The sequence below is a fragment of the Oncorhynchus mykiss genome, chromosome 25 (genome assembly GCF_057628025.1).
Source record: "Oncorhynchus mykiss isolate SJ-2025 chromosome 25, ASM5762802v1, whole genome shotgun sequence".
In the NCBI taxonomy this organism is placed as follows: domain Eukaryota; kingdom Metazoa; phylum Chordata; class Actinopteri; order Salmoniformes; family Salmonidae; genus Oncorhynchus; species Oncorhynchus mykiss.
In genome coordinates, this window is record NC_143046.1 from 27,617,266 (window position 1) to 27,640,000 (window position 22,735).

General features: G+C 45.0%; 1 protein-coding gene across 1 annotated transcript in view; it reads right to left on the bottom strand.

Moving 5' to 3' along the window:
• LOC110504900 (SPARC (osteonectin), cwcv and kazal like domains proteoglycan 1) overlaps positions 1-22,735 on the bottom strand; it is a 449,363-nt gene that overhangs the window by 7,337 nt on the left and 419,291 nt on the right. The gene's annotated exons all lie outside the window — the stretch shown is intronic.

Sequence of the window (22,735 nt, forward strand, 5' to 3'; positions counted from 1 at the left end):
GACAGGTTAGACCGAGACAGATAGGTTAGACAGAGACAGACAGGTTAGACAGAGACAGACATGTTAGACAGAGATAGACAGGTTAGACAGAGACAGACAGGTTAGACAGAGACAGATAGGTTAAACAGAGACAGACAGGTTAGACAGAGACGGATAGATTAGAAAGAGACAGACAGGTTAGAAAGAGACAGACAGGTTAGACAGAGACAGACAGGTTAGACAGAGAGGCAGACAGGTTAGACAAAGAGACAGACAGGTTAGACAGAGAGGCAGACAGGTTGGACAAAGAGACAGACAGGTTAGACAGAGAGGCAGACAGGTTAGACAAAGAGACAGACAGGTTAGACAGAGAGACAGACAGGTTAAACACACATTTAGACAGAGAGACAGATGGGTTAAATAAAGAGGCAGACAGGTTAGACAGAGAGACAGATAGGTTAGACAGAGAGGCAGATAGGTTAGACAGAGAGGCAGATAGGTTAGACAGAGACAGACAGGTTAGACAGAGACAGACAGGTTAGACAGAGACAGACAGGTTAGACAGAGACAGACAGGTTAGACAGAGAGGCAGATAGGTTAGACAGAGACAGACAGGTTAGACAGAGACAGACAGGTTAGACAGAGAGGCAGATAGGTTAGAAAGAGACAGACAGGTTAGACAGAGACAGACAGGTTAGACAGAGAGGCAGATAGGTTAGACAGAGACAGACAGGTTAGACAGAGAGACAGATGGGTTAAATAAAGAGGCAGACAGGTTAGACAGAGAGACAGACAGGTTAGACAGAGAGACAGACAGGTTAGACAGAGAGACAGATGGGTTAAATAAAGAGGCAGACAGGTTAGACAGAGAGACAGATAGGTTAGACAGACACAGACAGGTTAGACAGAGACAGACAGGTTAGACAGAGACAGACAGGTTAGACAGAGACAGACAGGTTAGACAGAGAGACAGACAGGTTAAACACATATTTAGACAGAGAGACAGATGGGTTAAATAAAGAGGCAGACAGATTAGACAGAGAGACAGACAGGTTAGACAGAGACAGGCAGGTTAGACAGAGACAGACAGGTTAGACAGAGAGACAGACAGGTTAGACAGAGACAGACAGGTTAGACAGAGAGACAGATGGGTTAAATAAAGAGGCAGACAGGTTAGACAGAGAGACAGATAGGTTAGACAGAGACAGACAGGTTAGACAGAGACAGACAGGTTAGACAGAGAGACAGACAGGTTAGACAGAGACAGACAGGTTAGACAGAGAGACAGATAGGTTAGACAGAGACAGACAGGTTAGACAGAGACAGACAGGTTAGACAGAGACAGACAGGTTAGACAGAGAGACAGATAGGTTAGACAGAGAGGCAGATAGGTTAGACAGAGACAGACAGGTTAGACAGAGACAGACAGGTTAGACAGAGACAGACAGGTTAGACAGAGACAGACAGGTTAGACAGAGAGGCAGATAGGTTAGACAGAGACAGACAGGTTAGACAGAGACAGACAGGTTAGACAGAGAGGCAGATAGGTTAGAAAGAGACAGACAGGTTAGACAGAGAGGCAGACAGGTTAGACAGAGAGGCAGATAGGTTAGACAGAGACAGACAGGTTAGACAGAGAGACAGATGGGTTAAATAAAGAGGCAGACAGGTTAGACAGAGAGACAGACAGGTTAGACAGAGAGACAGACAGGTTAGACAGAGAGACAGATGGGTTAAATAAAGAGGCAGACAGGTTAGACAGAGAGACAGATAGGTTAGACAGAGACAGACAGGTTAGACAGAGACAGACAGGTTAGACAGAGACAGACAGGTTAGACAGAGACAGACAGGTTAGACAGAGAGACAGATGGGTTAAATAAAGAGGCAGACAGGTTAGACAGAGAGACAGATAGGTTAGACAGAGACAGACAGGTTAGACAGAGAGACAGACAGGTTAGACAGAGACAGACAGGTTAAACAGAGACAGACAGGTTAGACAGAGACGGATAGATTAGAAAGAGACAGACAGGTTAGAAAGAGACAGACAGGTTAGACAGAGACAGACAGGTTAGACAGAGAGGCAGACAGGTTAGACAAAGAGACAGACAGGTTAGACAGAGAGGCAGACAGGTTGGACAAAGAGACAGACAGGTTAGACAGAGAGGCAGACAGGTTAGACAAAGAGACAGACAGGTTAGACAGAGAGACAGACAGGTTAAACACACATTTAGACAGAGAGACAGATGGGTTAAATAAAGAGGCAGACAGGTTAGACAGAGAGACAGATAGGTTAGACAGAGAGGCAGATAGGTTAGACAGAGAGGCAGATAGGTTAGACAGAGACAGACAGGTTAGACAGAGACAGACAGGTTAGACAGAGACAGACAGGTTAGACAGAGACAGACAGGTTAGACAGAGAGGCAGATAGGTTAGACAGAGACAGACAGGTTAGACAGAGACAGACAGGTTAGACAGAGAGGCAGATAGGTTAGAAAGAGACAGACAGGTTAGACAGAGACAGACAGGTTAGACAGAGAGGCAGATAGGTTAGACAGAGACAGACAGGTTAGACAGAGAGACAGATGGGTTAAATAAAGAGGCAGACAGGTTAGACAGAGAGACAGACAGGTTAGACAGAGAGACAGACAGGTTAGACAGAGAGACAGATGGGTTAAATAAAGAGGCAGACAGGTTAGACAGAGAGACAGATAGGTTAGACAGACACAGACAGGTTAGACAGAGACAGACAGGTTAGACAGAGACAGACAGGTTAGACAGAGACAGACAGGTTAGACAGAGAGACAGACAGGTTAAACACATATTTAGACAGAGAGACAGATGGGTTAAATAAAGAGGCAGACAGATTAGACAGAGAGACAGACAGGTTAGACAGAGACAGGCAGGTTAGACAGAGACAGACAGGTTAGACAGAGAGACAGACAGGTTAGACAGAGACAGACAGGTTAGACAGAGAGACAGATGGGTTAAATAAAGAGGCAGACAGGTTAGACAGAGAGACAGATAGGTTAGACAGAGACAGACAGGTTAGACAGAGAGACAGATAGGTTAGACAGAGAGGCAGATAGGTTAGACAGAGACAGACAGGTTAGACAGAGACAGACAGGTTAGACAGAGACAGACAGGTTAGACAGAGACAGACAGGTTAGACAGAGAGGCAGATAGGTTAGACAGAGACAGACAGGTTAGACAGAGACAGACAGGTTAGACAGAGAGGCAGATAGGTTAGAAAGAGACAGACAGGTTAGACAGAGAGGCAGATAGGTTAGACAGAGAGGCAGATAGGTTAGACAGAGACAGACAGGTTAGACAGAGAGACAGATGGGTTAAATAAAGAGGCAGACAGGTTAGACAGAGAGACAGACAGGTTAGACAGAGAGACAGACAGGTTAGACAGAGAGACAGATGGGTTAAATAAAGAGGCAGACAGGTTAGACAGAGAGACAGATAGGTTAGACAGAGACAGACAGGTTAGACAGAGACAGACAGGTTAGACAGAGACAGACAGGTTAGACAGAGACAGACAGGTTAGACAGAGAGACAGATGGGTTAAATAAAGAGGCAGACAGGTTAGACAGAGAGACAGATAGGTTAGACAGAGACAGACAGGTTAGACAGAGAGACAGACAGGTTAGACAGAGACAGACAGGTTAAACAGAGACAGACAGGTTAGACAGAGACGGATAGATTAGAAAGAGACAGACAGGTTAGAAAGAGACAGACAGGTTAGACAGAGACAGACAGGTTAGACAGAGAGGCAGACAGGTTAGACAAAGAGACAGACAGGTTAGACAGAGAGGCAGACAGGTTGGACAAAGAGACAGACAGGTTAGACAGAGAGGCAGACAGGTTAGACAAAGAGACAGACAGGTTAGACAGAGAGACAGACAGGTTAAACACACATTTAGACAGAGAGACAGATGGGTTAAATAAAGAGGCAGACAGGTTAGACAGAGAGACAGATAGGTTAGACAGAGAGGCAGATAGGTTAGACAGAGAGGCAGATAGGTTAGACAGAGACAGACAGGTTAGACAGAGACAGACAGGTTAGACAGAGACAGACAGGTTAGACAGAGACAGACAGGTTAGACAGAGAGGCAGATAGGTTAGACAGAGACAGACAGGTTAGACAGAGACAGACAGGTTAGACAGAGAGGCAGATAGGTTAGAAAGAGACAGACAGGTTAGACAGAGACAGACAGGTTAGACAGAGAGGCAGATAGGTTAGACAGAGACAGACAGGTTAGACAGAGAGACAGATGGGTTAAATAAAGAGGCAGACAGGTTAGACAGAGAGACAGACAGGTTAGACAGAGAGACAGACAGGTTAGACAGAGAGACAGATGGGTTAAATAAAGAGGCAGACAGGTTAGACAGAGAGACAGATAGGTTAGACAGACACAGACAGGTTAGACAGAGACAGACAGGTTAGACAGAGACAGACAGGTTAGACAGAGACAGACAGGTTAGACAGAGAGACAGACAGGTTAAACACATATTTAGACAGAGAGACAGATGGGTTAAATAAAGAGGCAGACAGATTAGACAGAGAGACAGACAGGTTAGACAGAGACAGGCAGGTTAGACAGAGACAGACAGGTTAGACAGAGAGACAGACAGGTTAGACAGAGACAGACAGGTTAGACAGAGAGACAGATGGGTTAAATAAAGAGGCAGACAGGTTAGACAGAGAGACAGATAGGTTAGACAGAGACAGACAGGTTAGACAGAGACAGACAGGTTAGACAGAGAGACAGACAGGTTAGACAGAGACAGACAGGTTAGACAGAGAGACAGATAGGTTAGACAGAGACAGACAGGTTAGACAGAGACAGACAGGTTAGACAGAGACAGACAGGTTAGACAGAGAGACAGATAGGTTAGACAGAGAGGCAGATAGGTTAGACAGAGACAGACAGGTTAGACAGAGACAGACAGGTTAGACAGAGACAGACAGGTTAGACAGAGACAGACAGGTTAGACAGAGAGGCAGATAGGTTAGACAGAGACAGACAGGTTAGACAGAGACAGACAGGTTAGACAGAGAGGCAGATAGGTTAGAAAGAGACAGACAGGTTAGACAGAGAGACAGATGGGTTAAATAAAGAGGCAGACAGGTTAGACAGAGAGACAGACAGGTTAGACAGAGAGACAGACAGGTTAGACAGAGAGACAGATGGGTTAAATAAAGAGGCAGACAGGTTAGACAGAGAGACAGATAGGTTAGACAGAGACAGACAGGTTAGACAGAGACAGACAGGTTAGACAGAGACAGACAGGTTAGACAGAGACAGACAGGTTAGACAGAGAGACAGATGGGTTAAATAAAGAGGCAGACAGGTTAGACAGAGAGACAGATAGGTTAGACAGAGACAGACAGGTTAGACAGAGAGACAGATAGGTTAGACAGAGAGACAGACAGGTTAAACACACATTTAGACAGAGAGACAGATAGGTTAGACAGAGAGGCAGATAGGTTAGAAAGAGACAGACAGGTTAGACAGAGACAGACAGGTTAGACAGAGAGGCAGATAGGTTAGACAGAGACAAACAGGTTAGACAGAGACAGACAGGTTAGACAGAGAGGCAGACAGGTTAGACAGAGACAGACAGGTTAGACAGAGACAGACAGGTTAGAAAGAGAGGCAGATAGGTTAGACAGAGAGACAGACAGGTTAAACACATATTTAGACAGAGAGACAGATGGGTTAAATAAAGAGGCAGACAGGTTAGACAGAGAGACAGATAGGTTAGACAGAGACAGACAGGTTAGACAGAGAGACAGATAGGTTAGACAGAGAGACAGACAGGTTAAACACACATTTAGACAGAGAGACAGATAGGTTAGACAGAGAGGCAGATAGGTTAGAAAGAGACAGACAGGTTAGACAGAGACAGACAGGTTAGACAGAGAGGCAGATAGGTTAGACAGAGACAAACAGGTTAGACAGAGACAGACAGGTTAGACAGAGAGGCAGACAGGTTAGACAGAGACAGACAGGTTAGACAGAGACAGACAGGTTAGACAGAGAGGCAGATAGGTTAGACAGAGAGACAGACAGGTTAAACACATATTTAGACACAGAGACAGATGGGTTAAATAAAGAGGCAGACAGATTAGACAGAGAGACAGACAGGTTAGACAGAGACAGGCAGGTTAGACAGAGACAGACAGGTTAGACAGAGACAGACAGGTTAGACAGAGAGACAGATGGGTTAAATAAAGAGGCAGACAGGTTAGGCAGAGAGACAGATAGGTTAGACAGAGACAGACAGGTTAGACAGAGACAGACAGGTTAGACAGAGAGGCAGACAGGTTAGACAGAGATAGACAGGTTAGACAGAGACAGACAGGTTAGACAGAGACAGACAGGTTAGACAGAGAGACAGATGGGTTAAATAAAGAGGCAGACAGGTTAGACAGAGAGACAGATAGGTTAGACAGAGACAGACAGGTTAGACAGAGACAGACAGGTTAGACAGAGAGACAGATAGGTTAGACAGAGAGACAGACAGGTTAAACACACATTTAGACAGAGAGACAGATAGGTTAGACAGAGAGGCAGATAGGTTAGAAAGAGACAGACAGGTTAGACAGAGACAGACAGGTTAGACAGAGAGGCAGATAGGTTAGACAGAGACAAACAGGTTAGACAGAGACAGACAGGTTAGACAGAGAGGCAGACAGGTTAGACAGAGACAGACAGGTTAGACAGAGACAGACAGGTTAGAAAGAGACAGACAGGTTAGACAGAGAGGCAGATAGGTTAGACAGAGAGACAGACAGGTTAAACACATATTTAGACAGAGAGACAGATGGGTTAAATAAAGAGGCAGACAGATTAGACAGAGAGACAGACAGGTTAGACAGAGACAGACAGGTTAGACAGAGACAGACAGGTTAGACAGAGAGACAGATGGGTTAAATAAAGAGGCAGACAGGTTAGACAGAGAGACAGATAGGTTAGACAGAGACAGACAGGTTAGACAGAGACAGACAGGTTAGACAGAGAGACAGACAGGTTAGACAGAGACAGACAGGTTAGACAGAGAGACAGATAGGTTAGACAGAGACAGACAGGTTAGACAGAGACAGACAGGTTAGACAGAGAGACAGACAGGTTAGACAGAGAGACAGATAGGTTAGACAGAGAGGCAGATAGGTTAGACAGAGACAGACAGGTTAGACAGAGACAGACAGGTTAGACAGAGACAGACAGGTTAGACAGAGACAGACAGGTTAGACAGAGAGGCAGATAGGTTAGACAGAGACAGACAGGTTAGACAGAGACAGACAGGTTAGACAGAGACAGACAGGTTAGACAGAGAGGCAGATAGGTTAGACAGAGACAGACAGGTTAGACAGAGAGACAGATGGGTTAAATAAAGAGGCAGACAGGTTAGACAGAGAGACAGACAGGTTAGACAGAGAGACAGACAGGTTAGACAGAGAGACAGATGGGTTAAATAAAGAGGTAGACAGGTTAGACAGAGAGACAGATAGGTTAGACAGAGACAGACAGGTTAGACAGAGACAGACAGGTTAGACAGAGACAGACAGGTTAGACAGAGACAGACAGGTTAGACAGAGAGACAGATGGGTTAAATAAAGAGGCAGACAGGTTAGACAGAGAGACAGATAGGTTAGACAGAGAGACAGACAGGTTAAACACACATTTAGACAGAGAGACAGATAGGTTAGACAGAGAGGCAGATAGGTTAGAAAGAGACAGACAGGTTAGACAGAGAGGCAGATAGGTTAGACAGAGAGACAGACAGGTTAAACACATATTTAGACACAGAGACAGATGGGTTAAATAAAGAGGCAGACAGATTAGACAGAGAGACAGACAGGTTAGACAGAGACAGGCAGGTTAGACAGAGACAGACAGGTTAGACAGAGACAGACAGGTTAGACAGAGAGACAGATGGGTTAAATAAAGAGGCAGACAGGTTAGGCAGAGAGACAGATAGGTTAGACAGAGACAGACAGGTTAGACAGAGACAGACAGGTTAGACAGAGAGGCAGACAGGTTAGACAGAGATAGACAGGTTAGACAGAGACAGACAGGTTAGACAGAGACAGACAGGTTAGACAGAGAGACAGATGGGTTAAATAAAGAGGCAGACAGGTTAGACAGAGAGACAGATAGGTTAGACAGAGACAGACAGGTTAGACAGAGACAGACAGGTTAGACAGAGAGACAGATAGGTTAGACAGAGAGACAGACAGGTTAAACACACATTTAGACAGAGAGACAGATAGGTTAGACAGAGAGGCAGATAGGTTAGAAAGAGACAGACAGGTTAGACAGAGACAGACAGGTTAGACAGAGAGGCAGATAGGTTAGACAGAGACAAACAGGTTAGACAGAGACAGACAGGTTAGACAGAGAGGCAGACAGGTTAGACAGAGACAGACAGGTTAGACAGAGACAGACAGGTTAGAAAGAGACAGACAGGTTAGACAGAGAGGCAGATAGGTTAGACAGAGAGACAGACAGGTTAAACACATATTTAGACAGAGAGACAGATGGGTTAAATAAAGAGGCAGACAGATTAGACAGAGAGACAGACAGGTTAGACAGAGACAGACAGGTTAGACAGAGACAGACAGGTTAGACAGAGAGACAGATGGGTTAAATAAAGAGGCAGACAGGTTAGACAGAGAGACAGATAGGTTAGACAGAGACAGACAGGTTAGACAGAGACAGACAGGTTAGACAGAGAGACAGACAGGTTAGACAGAGACAGACAGGTTAGACAGAGAGACAGATAGGTTAGACAGAGACAGACAGGTTAGACAGAGACAGACAGGTTAGACAGAGAGACAGACAGGTTAGACAGAGAGACAGATAGGTTAGACAGAGAGGCAGATAGGTTAGACAGAGACAGACAGGTTAGACAGAGACAGACAGGTTAGACAGAGACAGACAGGTTAGACAGAGACAGACAGGTTAGACAGAGAGGCAGATAGGTTAGACAGAGACAGACAGGTTAGACAGAGACAGACAGGTTAGACAGAGACAGACAGGTTAGACAGAGAGGCAGATAGGTTAGACAGAGACAGACAGGTTAGACAGAGAGACAGATGGGTTAAATAAAGAGGCAGACAGGTTAGACAGAGAGACAGACAGGTTAGACAGAGAGACAGACAGGTTAGACAGAGAGACAGATGGGTTAAATAAAGAGGTAGACAGGTTAGACAGAGAGACAGATAGGTTAGACAGAGACAGACAGGTTAGACAGAGACAGACAGGTTAGACAGAGACAGACAGGTTAGACAGAGACAGACAGGTTAGACAGAGAGACAGATGGGTTAAATAAAGAGGCAGACAGGTTAGACAGAGAGACAGATAGGTTAGACAGAGAGACAGACAGGTTAAACACACATTTAGACAGAGAGACAGATAGGTTAGACAGAGAGGCAGATAGGTTAGAAAGAGACAGACAGGTTAGACAGTGACAGACAGGTTAGACAGAGAGGCAGATAGGTTAGACAGAGACAAACAGGTTAGACAGAGACAGACAGGTTAGACAGAGAGGCAGACAGGTTAGACAGAGACAGACAGGTTAGACAGAGACAGACAGGTTAGAAAGAGACAGACAGGTTAGACAGAGAGGCAGATAGGTTAGACAGAGAGACAGACAGGTTAAACACATATTTAGACAGAGAGACAGATGGGTTAAATAAAGAGGCAGACAGATTAGAAAGAGAGACAGACAGGTTAGACAGAGACAGGCAGGTTAGACAGAGACAGACAGGTTAGACAGAGACAGACAGGTTAGACAGAGAGACAGATGGCTTAAATAAAGAGGCAGACAGGTTAGGCAGAGAGACAGATAGGTTAGACAGAGACAGACAGGTTAGACAGAGACAGACAGGTTAGACAGAGAGGCAGACAGGTTAGACAGAGATAGACAGGTTAGACAGAGAGACAGATGGGTTAAATAAAGAGGCAGACAGGTTAGACAGAGAGACAGACAGGTTAGACAGAGAGACAGACAGGTTAAACACACATTTAGACAGAGAGACAGATAGGTTAGACAGAGAGACAGATGGGTTAGACAGAGACAGACAGGTTAGGCAGAGACAGACAGGTTAGACAGAGACAGACAGGTTAGACAGAGAGACAGATGGGTTAAATAAAGAGGCAGACAGGTTAGACAGAGAGACAGATAGGTTAGACAGAGACATACAGGTTAGACAGAGACAGACAGGTTAGACAGAGACAGACAGGTTAGACAGAGAGACAGATGGGTTAAATAAAGAGACAGACAGGTTAGACAGAGAGGCAGACAGGTTAGACAGAGACAGACAGGTTAGACAGAGACAGACAGGTTAGAAAGAGACAGACAGGTTAGACAGAGAGGCAGATAGGTTAGACAGAGAGACAGACAGGTTAAACACATATTTAGACAGAGAGACAGATGGGTTAAATAAAGAGGCAGACAGATTAGACAGAGAGACAGACAGGTTAGACAGAGACAGACAGGTTAGACAGAGACAGACAGGTTAGACAGAGAGACAGATGGGTTAAATAAAGAGGCAGACAGGTTAGACAGAGAGACAGATAGGTTAGACAGAGACAGACAGGTTAGACAGAGACAGACAGGTTAGACAGAGAGACAGACAGGTTAGACAGAGACAGACAGGTTAGACAGAGAGACAGATAGGTTAGACAGAGACAGACAGGTTAGACAGAGACAGACAGGTTAGACAGAGAGACAGACAGGTTAGACAGAGACAGACAGGTTAGACAGAGAGACAGATAGGTTAGACAGAGAGGCAGATAGGTTAGACAGAGACAGACAGGTTAGACAGAGACAGACAGGTTAGACAGAGACAGACAGGTTAGACAGAGAGACAGATGGGTTAAATAAAGAGACAGACAGGTTAGACAGAGAGGCAGACAGGTTAGACAGAGACAGACAGGTTAGACAGAGACAGACAGGTTAGAAAGAGACAGACAGGTTAGACAGAGAGGCAGATAGGTTAGACAGAGAGACAGATGGGTTAAATAAAGAGACAGACAGGTTAGACAGAGAGGCAGACAGGTTAGACAGAGACAGTCAGGTTAGACAGAGACAGACAGGTTAGAAAGAGACAGACAGGTTAGACAGAGAGGCAGATAGGTTAGACAGAGAGACAGACAGGTTAAACACATATTTAGACAGAGAGACAGATGGGTTAAATAAAGAGGCAGACAGATTAGACAGAGAGACAGACAGGTTAGACAGAGACAGACAGGTTAGACAGAGAGACAGATGGGTTAAATAAAGAGGCAGACAGGTTAGACAGAGAGACAGATAGGTTAGACAGAGACAGACAGGTTAGACAGAGACAGACAGGTTAGACAGAGAGACAGACAGGTTAGACAGAGAGGCAGACAGGTTAGACAGAGACAGACAGGTTAGACAGAGACAGACAGGTTAGAAAGAGACAGACAGGTTAGACAGAGAGGCAGATAGGTTAGACAGAGAGACAGATGGGTTAAATAAAGAGGCAGACAGGTTAGACAGAGAGACAGATAGGTTAGACAGAGACATACAGGTTAGACAGAGACAGACAGGTTAGACAGAGACAGACAGGTTAGACAGAGAGACAGATGGGTTAAATAAAGAGACAGACAGGTTAGACAGAGAGGCAGACAGGTTAGACAGAGACAGACAGGTTAGACAGAGACAGACAGGTTAGAAAGAGACAGACAGGTTAGACAGAGAGGCAGACAGGTTAAACACACATTTAGACAGAGAGACAGATAGGTTAGACAGAGAGACAGATGGGTTAGACAGAGACAGACAGGTTAGACAGAGACAGACAGGTTAGACAGAGACAGACAGGTTAGACAGAGAGACAGATGGGTTAAATAAAGAGGTAGACAGGTTAGACAGAGAGACAGATAGGTTAGACAGAGACAGACAGGTTAGACAGAGACAGACAGGTTAGACAGAGAGGCAGATAGGTTAGACAGAGACAGACAGGTTAGACAGAGAGACAGATGGGTTAAATAAAGAGGCAGACAGGTTAGACAGAGAGACAGACAGGTTAGACAGAGAGACAGACAGGTTAGACAGAGAGACAGATGGGTTAAATAAAGAGGTAGACAGGTTAGACAGAGAGACAGATAGGTTAGACAGAGACAGACAGGTTAGACAGAGACAGACAGGTTAGACAGAGACAGACAGGTTAGACAGAGACAGACAGGTTAGACAGAGAGACAGATGGGTTAAATAAAGAGGCAGACAGGTTAGACAGAGAGACAGATAGGTTAGACAGAGAGACAGACAGGTTAAACACACATTTAGACAGAGAGACAGATAGGTTAGACAGAGAGGCAGATAGGTTAGAAAGAGACAGACAGGTTAGACAGTGACAGACAGGTTAGACAGAGAGGCAGATAGGTTAGACAGAGACAAACAGGTTAGACAGAGACAGACAGGTTAGACAGAGAGGCAGACAGGTTAGACAGAGACAGACAGGTTAGACAGAGACAGACACGTTAGAAAGAGACAGACAGGTTAGACAGAGAGGCAGATAGGTTAGACAGAGAGACAGACAGGTTAAACACATATTTAGACAGAGAGACAGATGGGTTAAATAAAGAGGCAGACAGATTAGAAAGAGAGACAGACAGGTTAGACAGAGACAGGCAGGTTAGACAGAGACAGACAGGTTAGACAGAGACAGACAGGTTAGACAGAGAGACAGATGGGTTAAATAAAGAGGCAGACAGGTTAGGCAGAGAGACAGATAGGTTAGACAGAGACAGACAGGTTAGACAGAGACAGACAGGTTAGACAGAGAGGCAGACAGGTTAGACAGAGATAGACAGGTTAGACAGAGAGACAGATGGGTTAAATAAAGAGGCAGACAGGTTAGACAGAGAGACAGACAGGTTAGACAGAGAGACAGACAGGTTAAACACACATTTAGACAGAGAGACAGATAGGTTAGACAGAGAGACAGATGGGTTAGACAGAGACAGACAGGTTAGGCAGAGACAGACAGGTTAGACAGAGACAGACAGGTTAGACAGAGAGACAGATGGGTTAAATAAAGAGGCAGACAGGTTAGACAGAGAGACAGATAGGTTAGACAGAGACATACAGGTTAGACAGAGACAGACAGGTTAGACAGAGACAGACAGGTTAGACAGAGAGACAGATGGGTTAAATAAAGAGACAGACAGGTTAGACAGAGAGGCAGACAGGTTAGACAGAGACAGACAGGTTAGACAGAGACAGACAGGTTAGAAAGAGACAGACAGGTTAGACAGAGAGGCAGATAGGTTAGACAGAGAGACAGACAGGTTAAACACATATTTAGACAGAGAGACAGATGGGTTAAATAAAGAGGCAGACAGATTAGACAGAGAGACAGACAGGTTAGACAGAGACAGACAGGTTAGACAGAGACAGACAGGTTAGACAGAGAGACAGATGGGTTAAATAAAGAGGCAGACAGGTTAGACAGAGAGACAGATAGGTTAGACAGAGACAGACAGACAGGTTAGACAGAGACAGACAGGTTAGACAGAGAGACAGACAGGTTAGACAGAGACAGACAGGTTAGACAGAGAGACAGATAGGTTAGACAGAGACAGACAGGTTAGACAGAGACAGACAGGTTAGACAGAGAGACAGACAGGTTAGACAGAGACAGACAGGTTAGACAGAGAGACAGATAGGTTAGACAGAGAGGCAGATAGGTTAGACAGAGACAGACAGGTTAGACAGAGACAGACAGGTTAGACAGAGACAGACAGGTTAGACAGAGAGACAGATGGGTTAAATAAAGAGACAGACAGGTTAGACAGAGAGGCAGACAGGTTAGACAGAGAGGCAGACAGGTTAGACAGAGACAGACAGGTTAGACAGAGACAGACAGGTTAGAAAGAGACAGACAGGTTAGACAGAGAGACAGACAGGTTAGACAGAGAGGCAGACAGGTTAGACAGAGACAGACAGGTTAGACAGAGACAGACAGGTTAGAAAGAGACAGACAGGTTAGACAGAGAGGCAGATAGGTTAGACAGAGAGACAGATGGGTTAAATAAAGAGGCAGACAGGTTAGACAGAGAGACAGATAGGTTAGACAGAGACATACAGGTTAGACAGAGACAGACAGGTTAGACAGAGACAGACAGGTTAGACAGAGAGACAGATGGGTTAAATAAAGAGACAGACAGGTTAGACAGAGAGGCAGACAGGTTAGACAGAGACAGACAGGTTAGACAGAGAGGCAGACAGGTTAAACACACATTTAGACAGAGAGACAGATAGGTTAGACAGAGAGACAGATGGGTTAGACAGAGACAGACAGGTTAGACAGAGACAGACAGGTTAGAAAGAGACAGACAGGTTAGACAGAGAGACAGACAGGTTAGACAGAGAGGCAGACAGGTTAGACAGAGACAGACAGGTTAGACAGAGACAGACAGGTTAGAAAGAGACAGACAGGTTAGACAGAGAGGCAGATAGGTTAGACAGAGAGACAGATGGGTTAAATAAAGAGGCAGACAGGTTAGACAGAGAGACAGATAGGTTAGACAGAGACATACAGGTTAGACAGAGACAGACAGGTTAGACAGAGACAGACAGGTTAGACAGAGAGACAGATGGGTTAAATAAAGAGACAGACAGGTTAGACAGAGAGACAGACAGGTTAAACACACATTTAGACAGAGAGACAGATAGGTTAGACAGAGAGACAGATGGGTTAGACAGAGACAGACAGGTTAGACAGAGACAGACAGGTTAGACAGAGACAGACAGGTTAGACAGAGAGACAGATGGGTTAAATAAAGAGGTAGACAGGTTAGACAGAGAGACAGATAGGTTAGACAGAGACAGACAGGTTAGACAGAGACAGACAGGTTAGACAGAGAGGCAGATAGGTTAGACAGAGACAGACAGGTTAGACAGAGAGACAGATGGGTTAAATAAAGAGGCAGACAGGTTAGACAGAGAGACAGACAGGTTAGACAGAGAGACAGACAGGTTAGACAGAGAGACAGATGGGTTAAATAAAGAGGTAGACAGGTTAGACAGAGAGACAGATAGGTTAGACAGAGAGGCAGATAGGTTAGAAAGAGACAGACAGGTTAGACAGTGACAGACAGGTTAGACAGAGAGGCAGATAGGTTAGACAGAGACAGACAGGTTAGACAGAGACAGACAGGTTAGAAAGAGACAGACAGGTTAGACAGAGAGGCAGATAGGTTAGACAGAGAGACAGACAGGTTAAACACATATTTAGACAGAGAGACAGATGGGTTAAATAAAGAGGCAGACAGATTAGAAAGAGAGACAGACAGGTTAGACAGAGACAGGCAGGTTAGACAGAGACAGACAGGTTAGACAGAGACAGACAGGTTAGACAGAGAGACAGATGGGTTAAATAAAGAGGCAGACAGGTTAGGCAGAGAGACAGATAGGTTAGACAGAGACAGACAGGTTAGACAGAGACAGACAGGTTAGACAGAGAGGCAGACAGGTTAGACAGAGATAGACAGGTTAGACAGAGAGACAGATGGGTTAAATAAAGAGGCAGACAGGTTAGACAGAGAGACAGACAGGTTAGACAGAGAGACAGACAGGTTAAACACACATTTAGACAGAGAGACAGATAGGTTAGACAGAGAGACAGATGGGTTAGACAGAGACAGACAGGTTAGGCAGAGACAGACAGGTTAGACAGAGACAGACAGGTTAGACAGAGAGACAGATGGGTTAAATAAAGAGGCAGACAGGTTAGACAGAGAGACAGATAGGTTAGACAGAGACATACAGGTTAGACAGAGACAGACAGGTTAGACAGAGACAGACAGGTTAGACAGAGAGACAGATGGGTTAAATAAAGAGACAGACAGGTTAGACAGAGAGGCAGACAGGTTAGACAGAGACAGACAGGTTAGACAGAGACAGACAGGTTAGAAAGAGACAGACAGGTTAGACAGAGAGGCAGATAGGTTAGACAGAGAGACAGACAGGTTAAACACATATTTAGACAGAGAGACAGATGGGTTAAATAAAGAGGCAGACAGATTAGACAGAGAGACAGACAGGTTAGACAGAGACAGACAGGTTAGACAGAGACAGACAGGTTAGACAGAGAGACAGATGGGTTAAATAAAGAGGCAGACAGGTTAGACAGAGAGACAGATAGGTTAGACAGAGACAGACAGGTTAGACAGAGACAGACAGGTTAGACAGAGAGACAGACAGGTTAGACAGAGACAGACAGGTTAGACAGAGAGACAGATAGGTTAGACAGAGACAGACAGGTTAGACAGAGACAGACAGGTTAGACAGAGAGACAGACAGGTTAGACAGAGACAGACAGGTTAGACAGAGAGACAGATAGGTTAGACAGAGAGGCAGATAGGTTAGACAGAGACAGACAGGTTAGACAGAGACAGACAGGTTAGACAGAGACAGACAGGTTAGACAGAGAGACAGATGGGTTAAATAAAGAGACAGACAGGTTAGACAGAGAGGCAGACAGGTTAGACAGAGACAGACAGGTTAGACAGAGACAGACAGGTTAGAAAGAGACAGACAGGTTAGACAGAGAGGCAGATAGGTTAGACAGAGAGACAGATGGGTTAAATAAAGAGACAGACAGGTTAGACAGAGAGGCAGACAGGTTAGACAGAGACAGACAGGTTAGACAGAGACAGACAGGTTAGAAAGAGACAGACAGGTTAGACAGAGAGGCAGATAGGTTAGACAGAGAGACAGACAGGTTAAACACATATTTAGACAGAGAGACAGATGGGTTAAATAAAGAGGCAGACAGATTAGACAGAGAGACAGACAGGTTAGACAGAGACAGACAGGTTAGACAGAGAGACAGATGGGTTAAATAAAGAGGCAGACAGGTTAGACAGAGAGACAGATAGGTTAGACAGAGAGACAGACAGGTTAGACAGAGACAGACAGGTTAGACAGAGAGACAGATAGGTTAGACAGAGACAGACAGGTTAGAAAGAGACAGACAGGTTAGACAGAGAGGCAGATAGGTTAGACAGAGAGACAGACAGGTTAAACACATATTTAGACAGAGAGACAGATGGGTTAAATAAAGAGGCAGACAGATTAGACAGAGAGACAGACAGGTTAGACAGAGACAGACAGGTTAGACAGAGACAGACAGGTTAGACAGAGAGACAGACAGGTTAGACAGAGACAGACAGGTTAGACAGAGAGACAGATAGGTTAGACAGAGACAGACAGGTTAGACAGAGACAGACAGGTTAGACAGAGAGACAGACAGGTTAGACAGAGACAGACAGGTTAGACAGAGAGACAGATAGGTTAGACAGAGAGGCAGATAGGTTAGACAGAGACAGACAGGTTAGACAGAGACAGACAGGTTAGACAGAGACAGACAGGTTAGACAGAGAGACAGATGGGTTAAATAAAGAGACAGACAGGTTAGACAGAGAGGCAGACAGGTTAGACAGAGACAGACAGGTTAGACAGAGACAGACAGGTTAGAAAGAGACAGACAGGTTAGACAGAGAGGCAGATAGGTTAGACAGAGAGACAGATGGGTTAAATAAAGAGACAGACAGGTTAGACAGAGAGGCAGACAGGTTAGACAGAGACAGACAGGTTAGACAGAGACAGACAGGTTAGAAAGAGACAGACAGGTTAGACAGAGAGGCAGATAGGTTAGACAGAGAGACAGACAGGTTAAACACATATTTAGACAGAGAGACAGATGGGTTAAATAAAGAGGCAGACAGATTAGACAGAGAGACAGACAGGTTAGACAGAGACAGACAGGTTAGACAGAGAGACAGATGGGTTAAATAAAGAGGCAGACAGGTTAGACAGAGAGACAGATAGGTTAGACAGAGACAGACAGGTTAGACAGAGACAGACAGGTTAGACAGAGAGACAGACAGGTTAGACAGAGAGGCAGACAGGTTAGACAGAGACAGACAGGTTAGACAGAGACAGACAGGTTAGAAAGAGACAGACAGGTTAGACAGAGAGGCAGATAGGTTAGACAGAGAGACAGATGGGTTAAATAAAGAGGCAGACAGGTTAGACAGAGAGACAGATAGGTTAGACAGAGACATACAGGTTAGACAGAGACAGACAGGTTAGACAGAGACAGACAGGTTAGACAGAGAGACAGATGGGTTAAATAAAGAGACAGACAGGTTAGACAGAGAGGCAGACAGGTTAGACAGAGACAGACAGGTTAGACAGAGACAGACAGGTTAGAAAGAGACAGACAGGTTAGACAGAGAGGCAGATAGGTTAGACAGAGAGACAGACAGGTTAAACACATATTTAGACAGAGAGACAGATGGGTTAAATAAAGAGGCAGACAGATTAGACAGAGAGACAGACAGGTTAGACAGAGACAGACAGGTTAGACAGAGACAGACAGGTTAGACAGAGAGACAGATGGGTTAAATAAAGAGGCAGACAGGTTAGACAGAGAGACAGATAGGTTAGACAGAGACAGACAGGTTAGACAGAGACAGACAGGTTAGACAGAGAGACAGACAGGTTAGACAGAGACAGACAGGTTAGACAGAGAGACAGATAGGTTAGACAGAGACAGACAGGTTAGACAGAGACAGACAGGTTAGACAGAGAGACAGACAGGTTAGACAGAGACAGACAGGTTAGACAGAGAGACAGATAGGTTAGACAGAGAGGCAGATAGGTTAGACAGAGACAGACAGGTTAGACAGAGACAGACAGGTTAGACAGAGACAGACAGGTTAGACAGAGAGACAGATGGGTTAAATAAAGAGACAGACAGGTTAGACAGAGAGGCAGACAGGTTAGACAGAGACAGACAGGTTAGACAGAGACAGACAGGTTAGAAAGAGACAGACAGGTTAGACAGAGAGGCAGATAGGTTAGACAGAGAGACAGACAGGTTAAATACATATTTAGACAGAGAGACAGATGGGTTAAATAAAGAGGCAGACAGATTAGACAGAGAGACAGACAGGTTAGACAGAGACAGACAGGTTAGACAGAGACAGACAGGTTAGACAGAGAGACAGATGGGTTAAATAAAGAGGCAGACAGGTTAGACAGAGAGACAGATAGGTTAGACAGAGACAGACAGGTTAGACAGAGACAGACAGGTTAGACAGAGAGACAGACAGGTTAGACAGAGACAGACAGGTTAGACAGAGAGACAGATAGGTTAGACAGAGACAGACAGGTTAGACAGAGACAGACAGGTTAGACAGAGAGACAGACAGGTTAGACAGAGACAGACAGGTTAGACAGAGAGACAGATAGGTTAGACAGAGAGGCAGATAGGTTAGACAGAGACAGACAGGTTAGACAGAGACAGACAGGTTAGACAGAGACAGACAGGTTAGACAGATACAGACAGGTTAGACAGAGAGGCAGATAGGTTAGACAGAGACAGACAGGTTAGACAGAGACAGACAGGTTAGACAGAGACAGACAGGTTAGACAGAGACAGACAGGTTAGACAGAGAGGCAGATAGGTTAGACAGAGACAGACAGGTTAGACAGAGAGACAGATGGGTTAAATAAAGAGGCAGACAGGTTAGACAGAGAGACAGACAGGTTAGACAGAGAGACAGACAGGTTAGACAGAGAGACAGATGGGTTAAATAAAGAGGTAGACAGGTTAGACAGAGAGACAGATAGGTTAGACAGAGACAGACAGGTTAGACAGAGACAGACAGGTTAGACAGAGACAGACAGGTTAGACAGAGAGAGACAGGTTAGACAGAGAGACAGATGGGTTAAATAAAGAGGCAGACAGGTTAGACAGAGAGACAGATAGGTTAGACAGAGAGACAGACAGGTTAAACACACATTTAGACAGAGAGACAGATAGGTTAGACAGAGAGGCAGATAGGTTAGAAAGAGACAGACAGGTTAGACAGAGACAGACAGGTTAGACAGAGAGGCAGATAGGTTAGACAGAGACAAACAGGTTAGACAGAGACAGACAGGTTAGACAGAGAGGCAGACAGGTTAGACAGAGACAGACAGGTTAGACAGAGACAGACAGGTTAGAAAGAGACAGACAGGTTAGACAGAGAGGCAGATAGGTTAGACAGAGAGACAGACAGGTTAAACACATATTTAGACAGAGAGACAGATGGGTTAAATAAAGAGGCAGACAGATTAGACAGAGAGACAGACAGGTTAGACAGAGACAGGCAGGTTAGACAGAGACAGACAGGTTAGACAGAGACAGACAGGTTAGACAGAGAGACAGATGGGTTAAATAAAGAGGCAGACAGGTTAGGCAGAGAGACAGATAGGTTAGACAGAGACAGACAGGTTAGACAGAGACAGACAGGTTAGACAGAGAGGCAGACAGGTTAGACAGAGATAGACAGGTTAGACAGAGAGACAGATGGGTTAAATAAAGAGGCAGACAGGTTAGACAGAGAGACAGACAGGTTAGACAGAGAGACAGACAGGTTAAACACACATTTAGACAGAGAGACAGATAGGTTAGACAGAGAGACAGATGGGTTAGACAGAGACAGACAGGTTAGGCAGAGACAGACAGGTTAGACAGAGACAGACAGGTTAGACAGAGAGACAGATGGGTTAAATAAAGAGGCAGACAGGTTAGACAGAGAGACAGATAGGTTAGACAGAGACATACAGGTTAGACAGAGACAGACAGGTTAGACAGAGACAGACAGGTTAGACAGAGAGACAGATGGGTTAAATAAAGAGGCAAACAGGTTAGACAGAGAGACAGATAGGTTAGACAGAGACAGACAGGTTAGACAGAGACAGACAGGTTAGACAGAGAGACAGACAGGTTAGACAGAGACAGACAGGTTAGACAGAGAGACAGATAGGTTAGACAGAGACAGACAGGTTAGACAGAGACAGACAGGTTAGACAGAGAGACAGGCAGGTTAGACAGAGACAGACAGGTTAGACAGAGAGACAGACAGGTTAGACAGAGAGGCAGACAGGTTAGACAGAGATAGACAGGTTAGACAGAGAGACAGATGGGTTAAATAAAGAGGCAGACAGGTTAGACAGAGAGACAGACAGGTTAGACAGAGAGACAGACAGGTTAAACACACATTTAGACAGAGAGACAGATAGGTTAGACAGAGAGACAGATGGGTTAGACAGAGACAGACAGGTTAGACAGAGACAGACAGGTTAGACAGAGACAGACAGGTTAGACAGAGAGACAGATGGGTTAAATAAAGAGGCAGACAGGTTAGACAGAGAGACAGATAGGTTAGACAGAGACATACAGGTTAGACAGAGACAGAGAGGTTAGACAGAGACAGACAGGTTAGACAGAGAGACAGATGGGTTAAATAAAGAGGCAGACAGGTTAGACAGAGAGACAGATAGGTTAGACAGAGACAGACAGGTTAGACAGAGACAGACAGGTTAGACAGAGACAGACAGGTTAGACAGAGACAGACAGGTTAGACAGAGAGACAGATAGGTTAGACAGAGACAGACAGGTTAGACAGAGACAGACAGGTTAGACAGAGAGACAGGCAGGTTAGACAGAGACATACAGGTTAGACAGAGAGACAGATGGGTTAAATAAAGAGGCAGACAGGTTAGACAGAGAGACAGACAGGTTAGACAGAGAGACAGACAGGTTAGACAGAGAGACAGATGGGTTAAATAAAGAGGCAGACAGGTTAGACAGAGAGACAGATAGGTTAGACAGAGACAGACAGGTTAGACAGAGACAGACAGGTTAGACAGAGACAGACAGGTTAGACAGAGACAGACAGGTTAGACAGAGAGACAGATGGGTTAAATAAAAAGGCAGACAGGTTAGACAGAGAGACAGATAGGTTAGACAGAGACAGACAGGTTAGACAGAGACAGACAGGTTAGACAGAGAGACCGACAGGTTAGACAGAGAGACAGATGGGTTAAATAAAGAGGCAGACAGGTTAGACAGAGAGACAGATGGGTTAGACAGAGAGACAGACAGGTTAGACAGAGAGACAGATGGGTTAAATAAAGATATAGACAGGTTAGACAGAGAGGCAGATAGGTTAGACAGAGACAGACAGGTTAGACAGAGACAGACAGGTTAGACAGAGAGACAGATGGGTTAAATAAAGAGGCAGACAGGTTAGACAGAGAGACAGACAGGTTAGAGCAGAGGTTCCCAAACTTCTTCGACCAGTGACCACATTTTGTTCTAATTTATTTTGCAACACCACCCTATAAAAAACCTGATCAATAGCCAATGTTAACTTTTTTAATTGGGCTATTACAAATCAGTCTGACAGTAGTTTTATTTATTTAACCTTAATTTAATCTGAAGGAAGTATGGTTTGAAGTGACTGAAATGCATCAGAAAGGTCTTGGGATGTTCAGAAGATCATCAGACAATCATTTTGTTTGATCTTGATGTTCTTTTCCCCCCAGTCTGATTTAGTGCCTGGTCTTGTCCACTCTGTTCTAATGAGGCTTGTTGGGTTTTGTAAAGAGAAACAGAAGACATACGTGTTCCTGAGAGTCTAACCTTTCAGTGATGGGGTCATAATATGTAGTTTAAACCAATCAAAAGATAGAGCCACATTTGTAGGAAGAAAACAGAAACCCCTCTGTTTATTACAGTCACATCTAGCGGCTACCGGAGGTTACTGACATAACCCCGGTTCTATGAACCAAGTGCAATTAAAGAGTTTCTCTCGCAACCCCATTTTCAAATCAGGCGACCCCCACGTGACAGCGAGACAGGCAGGTTAGA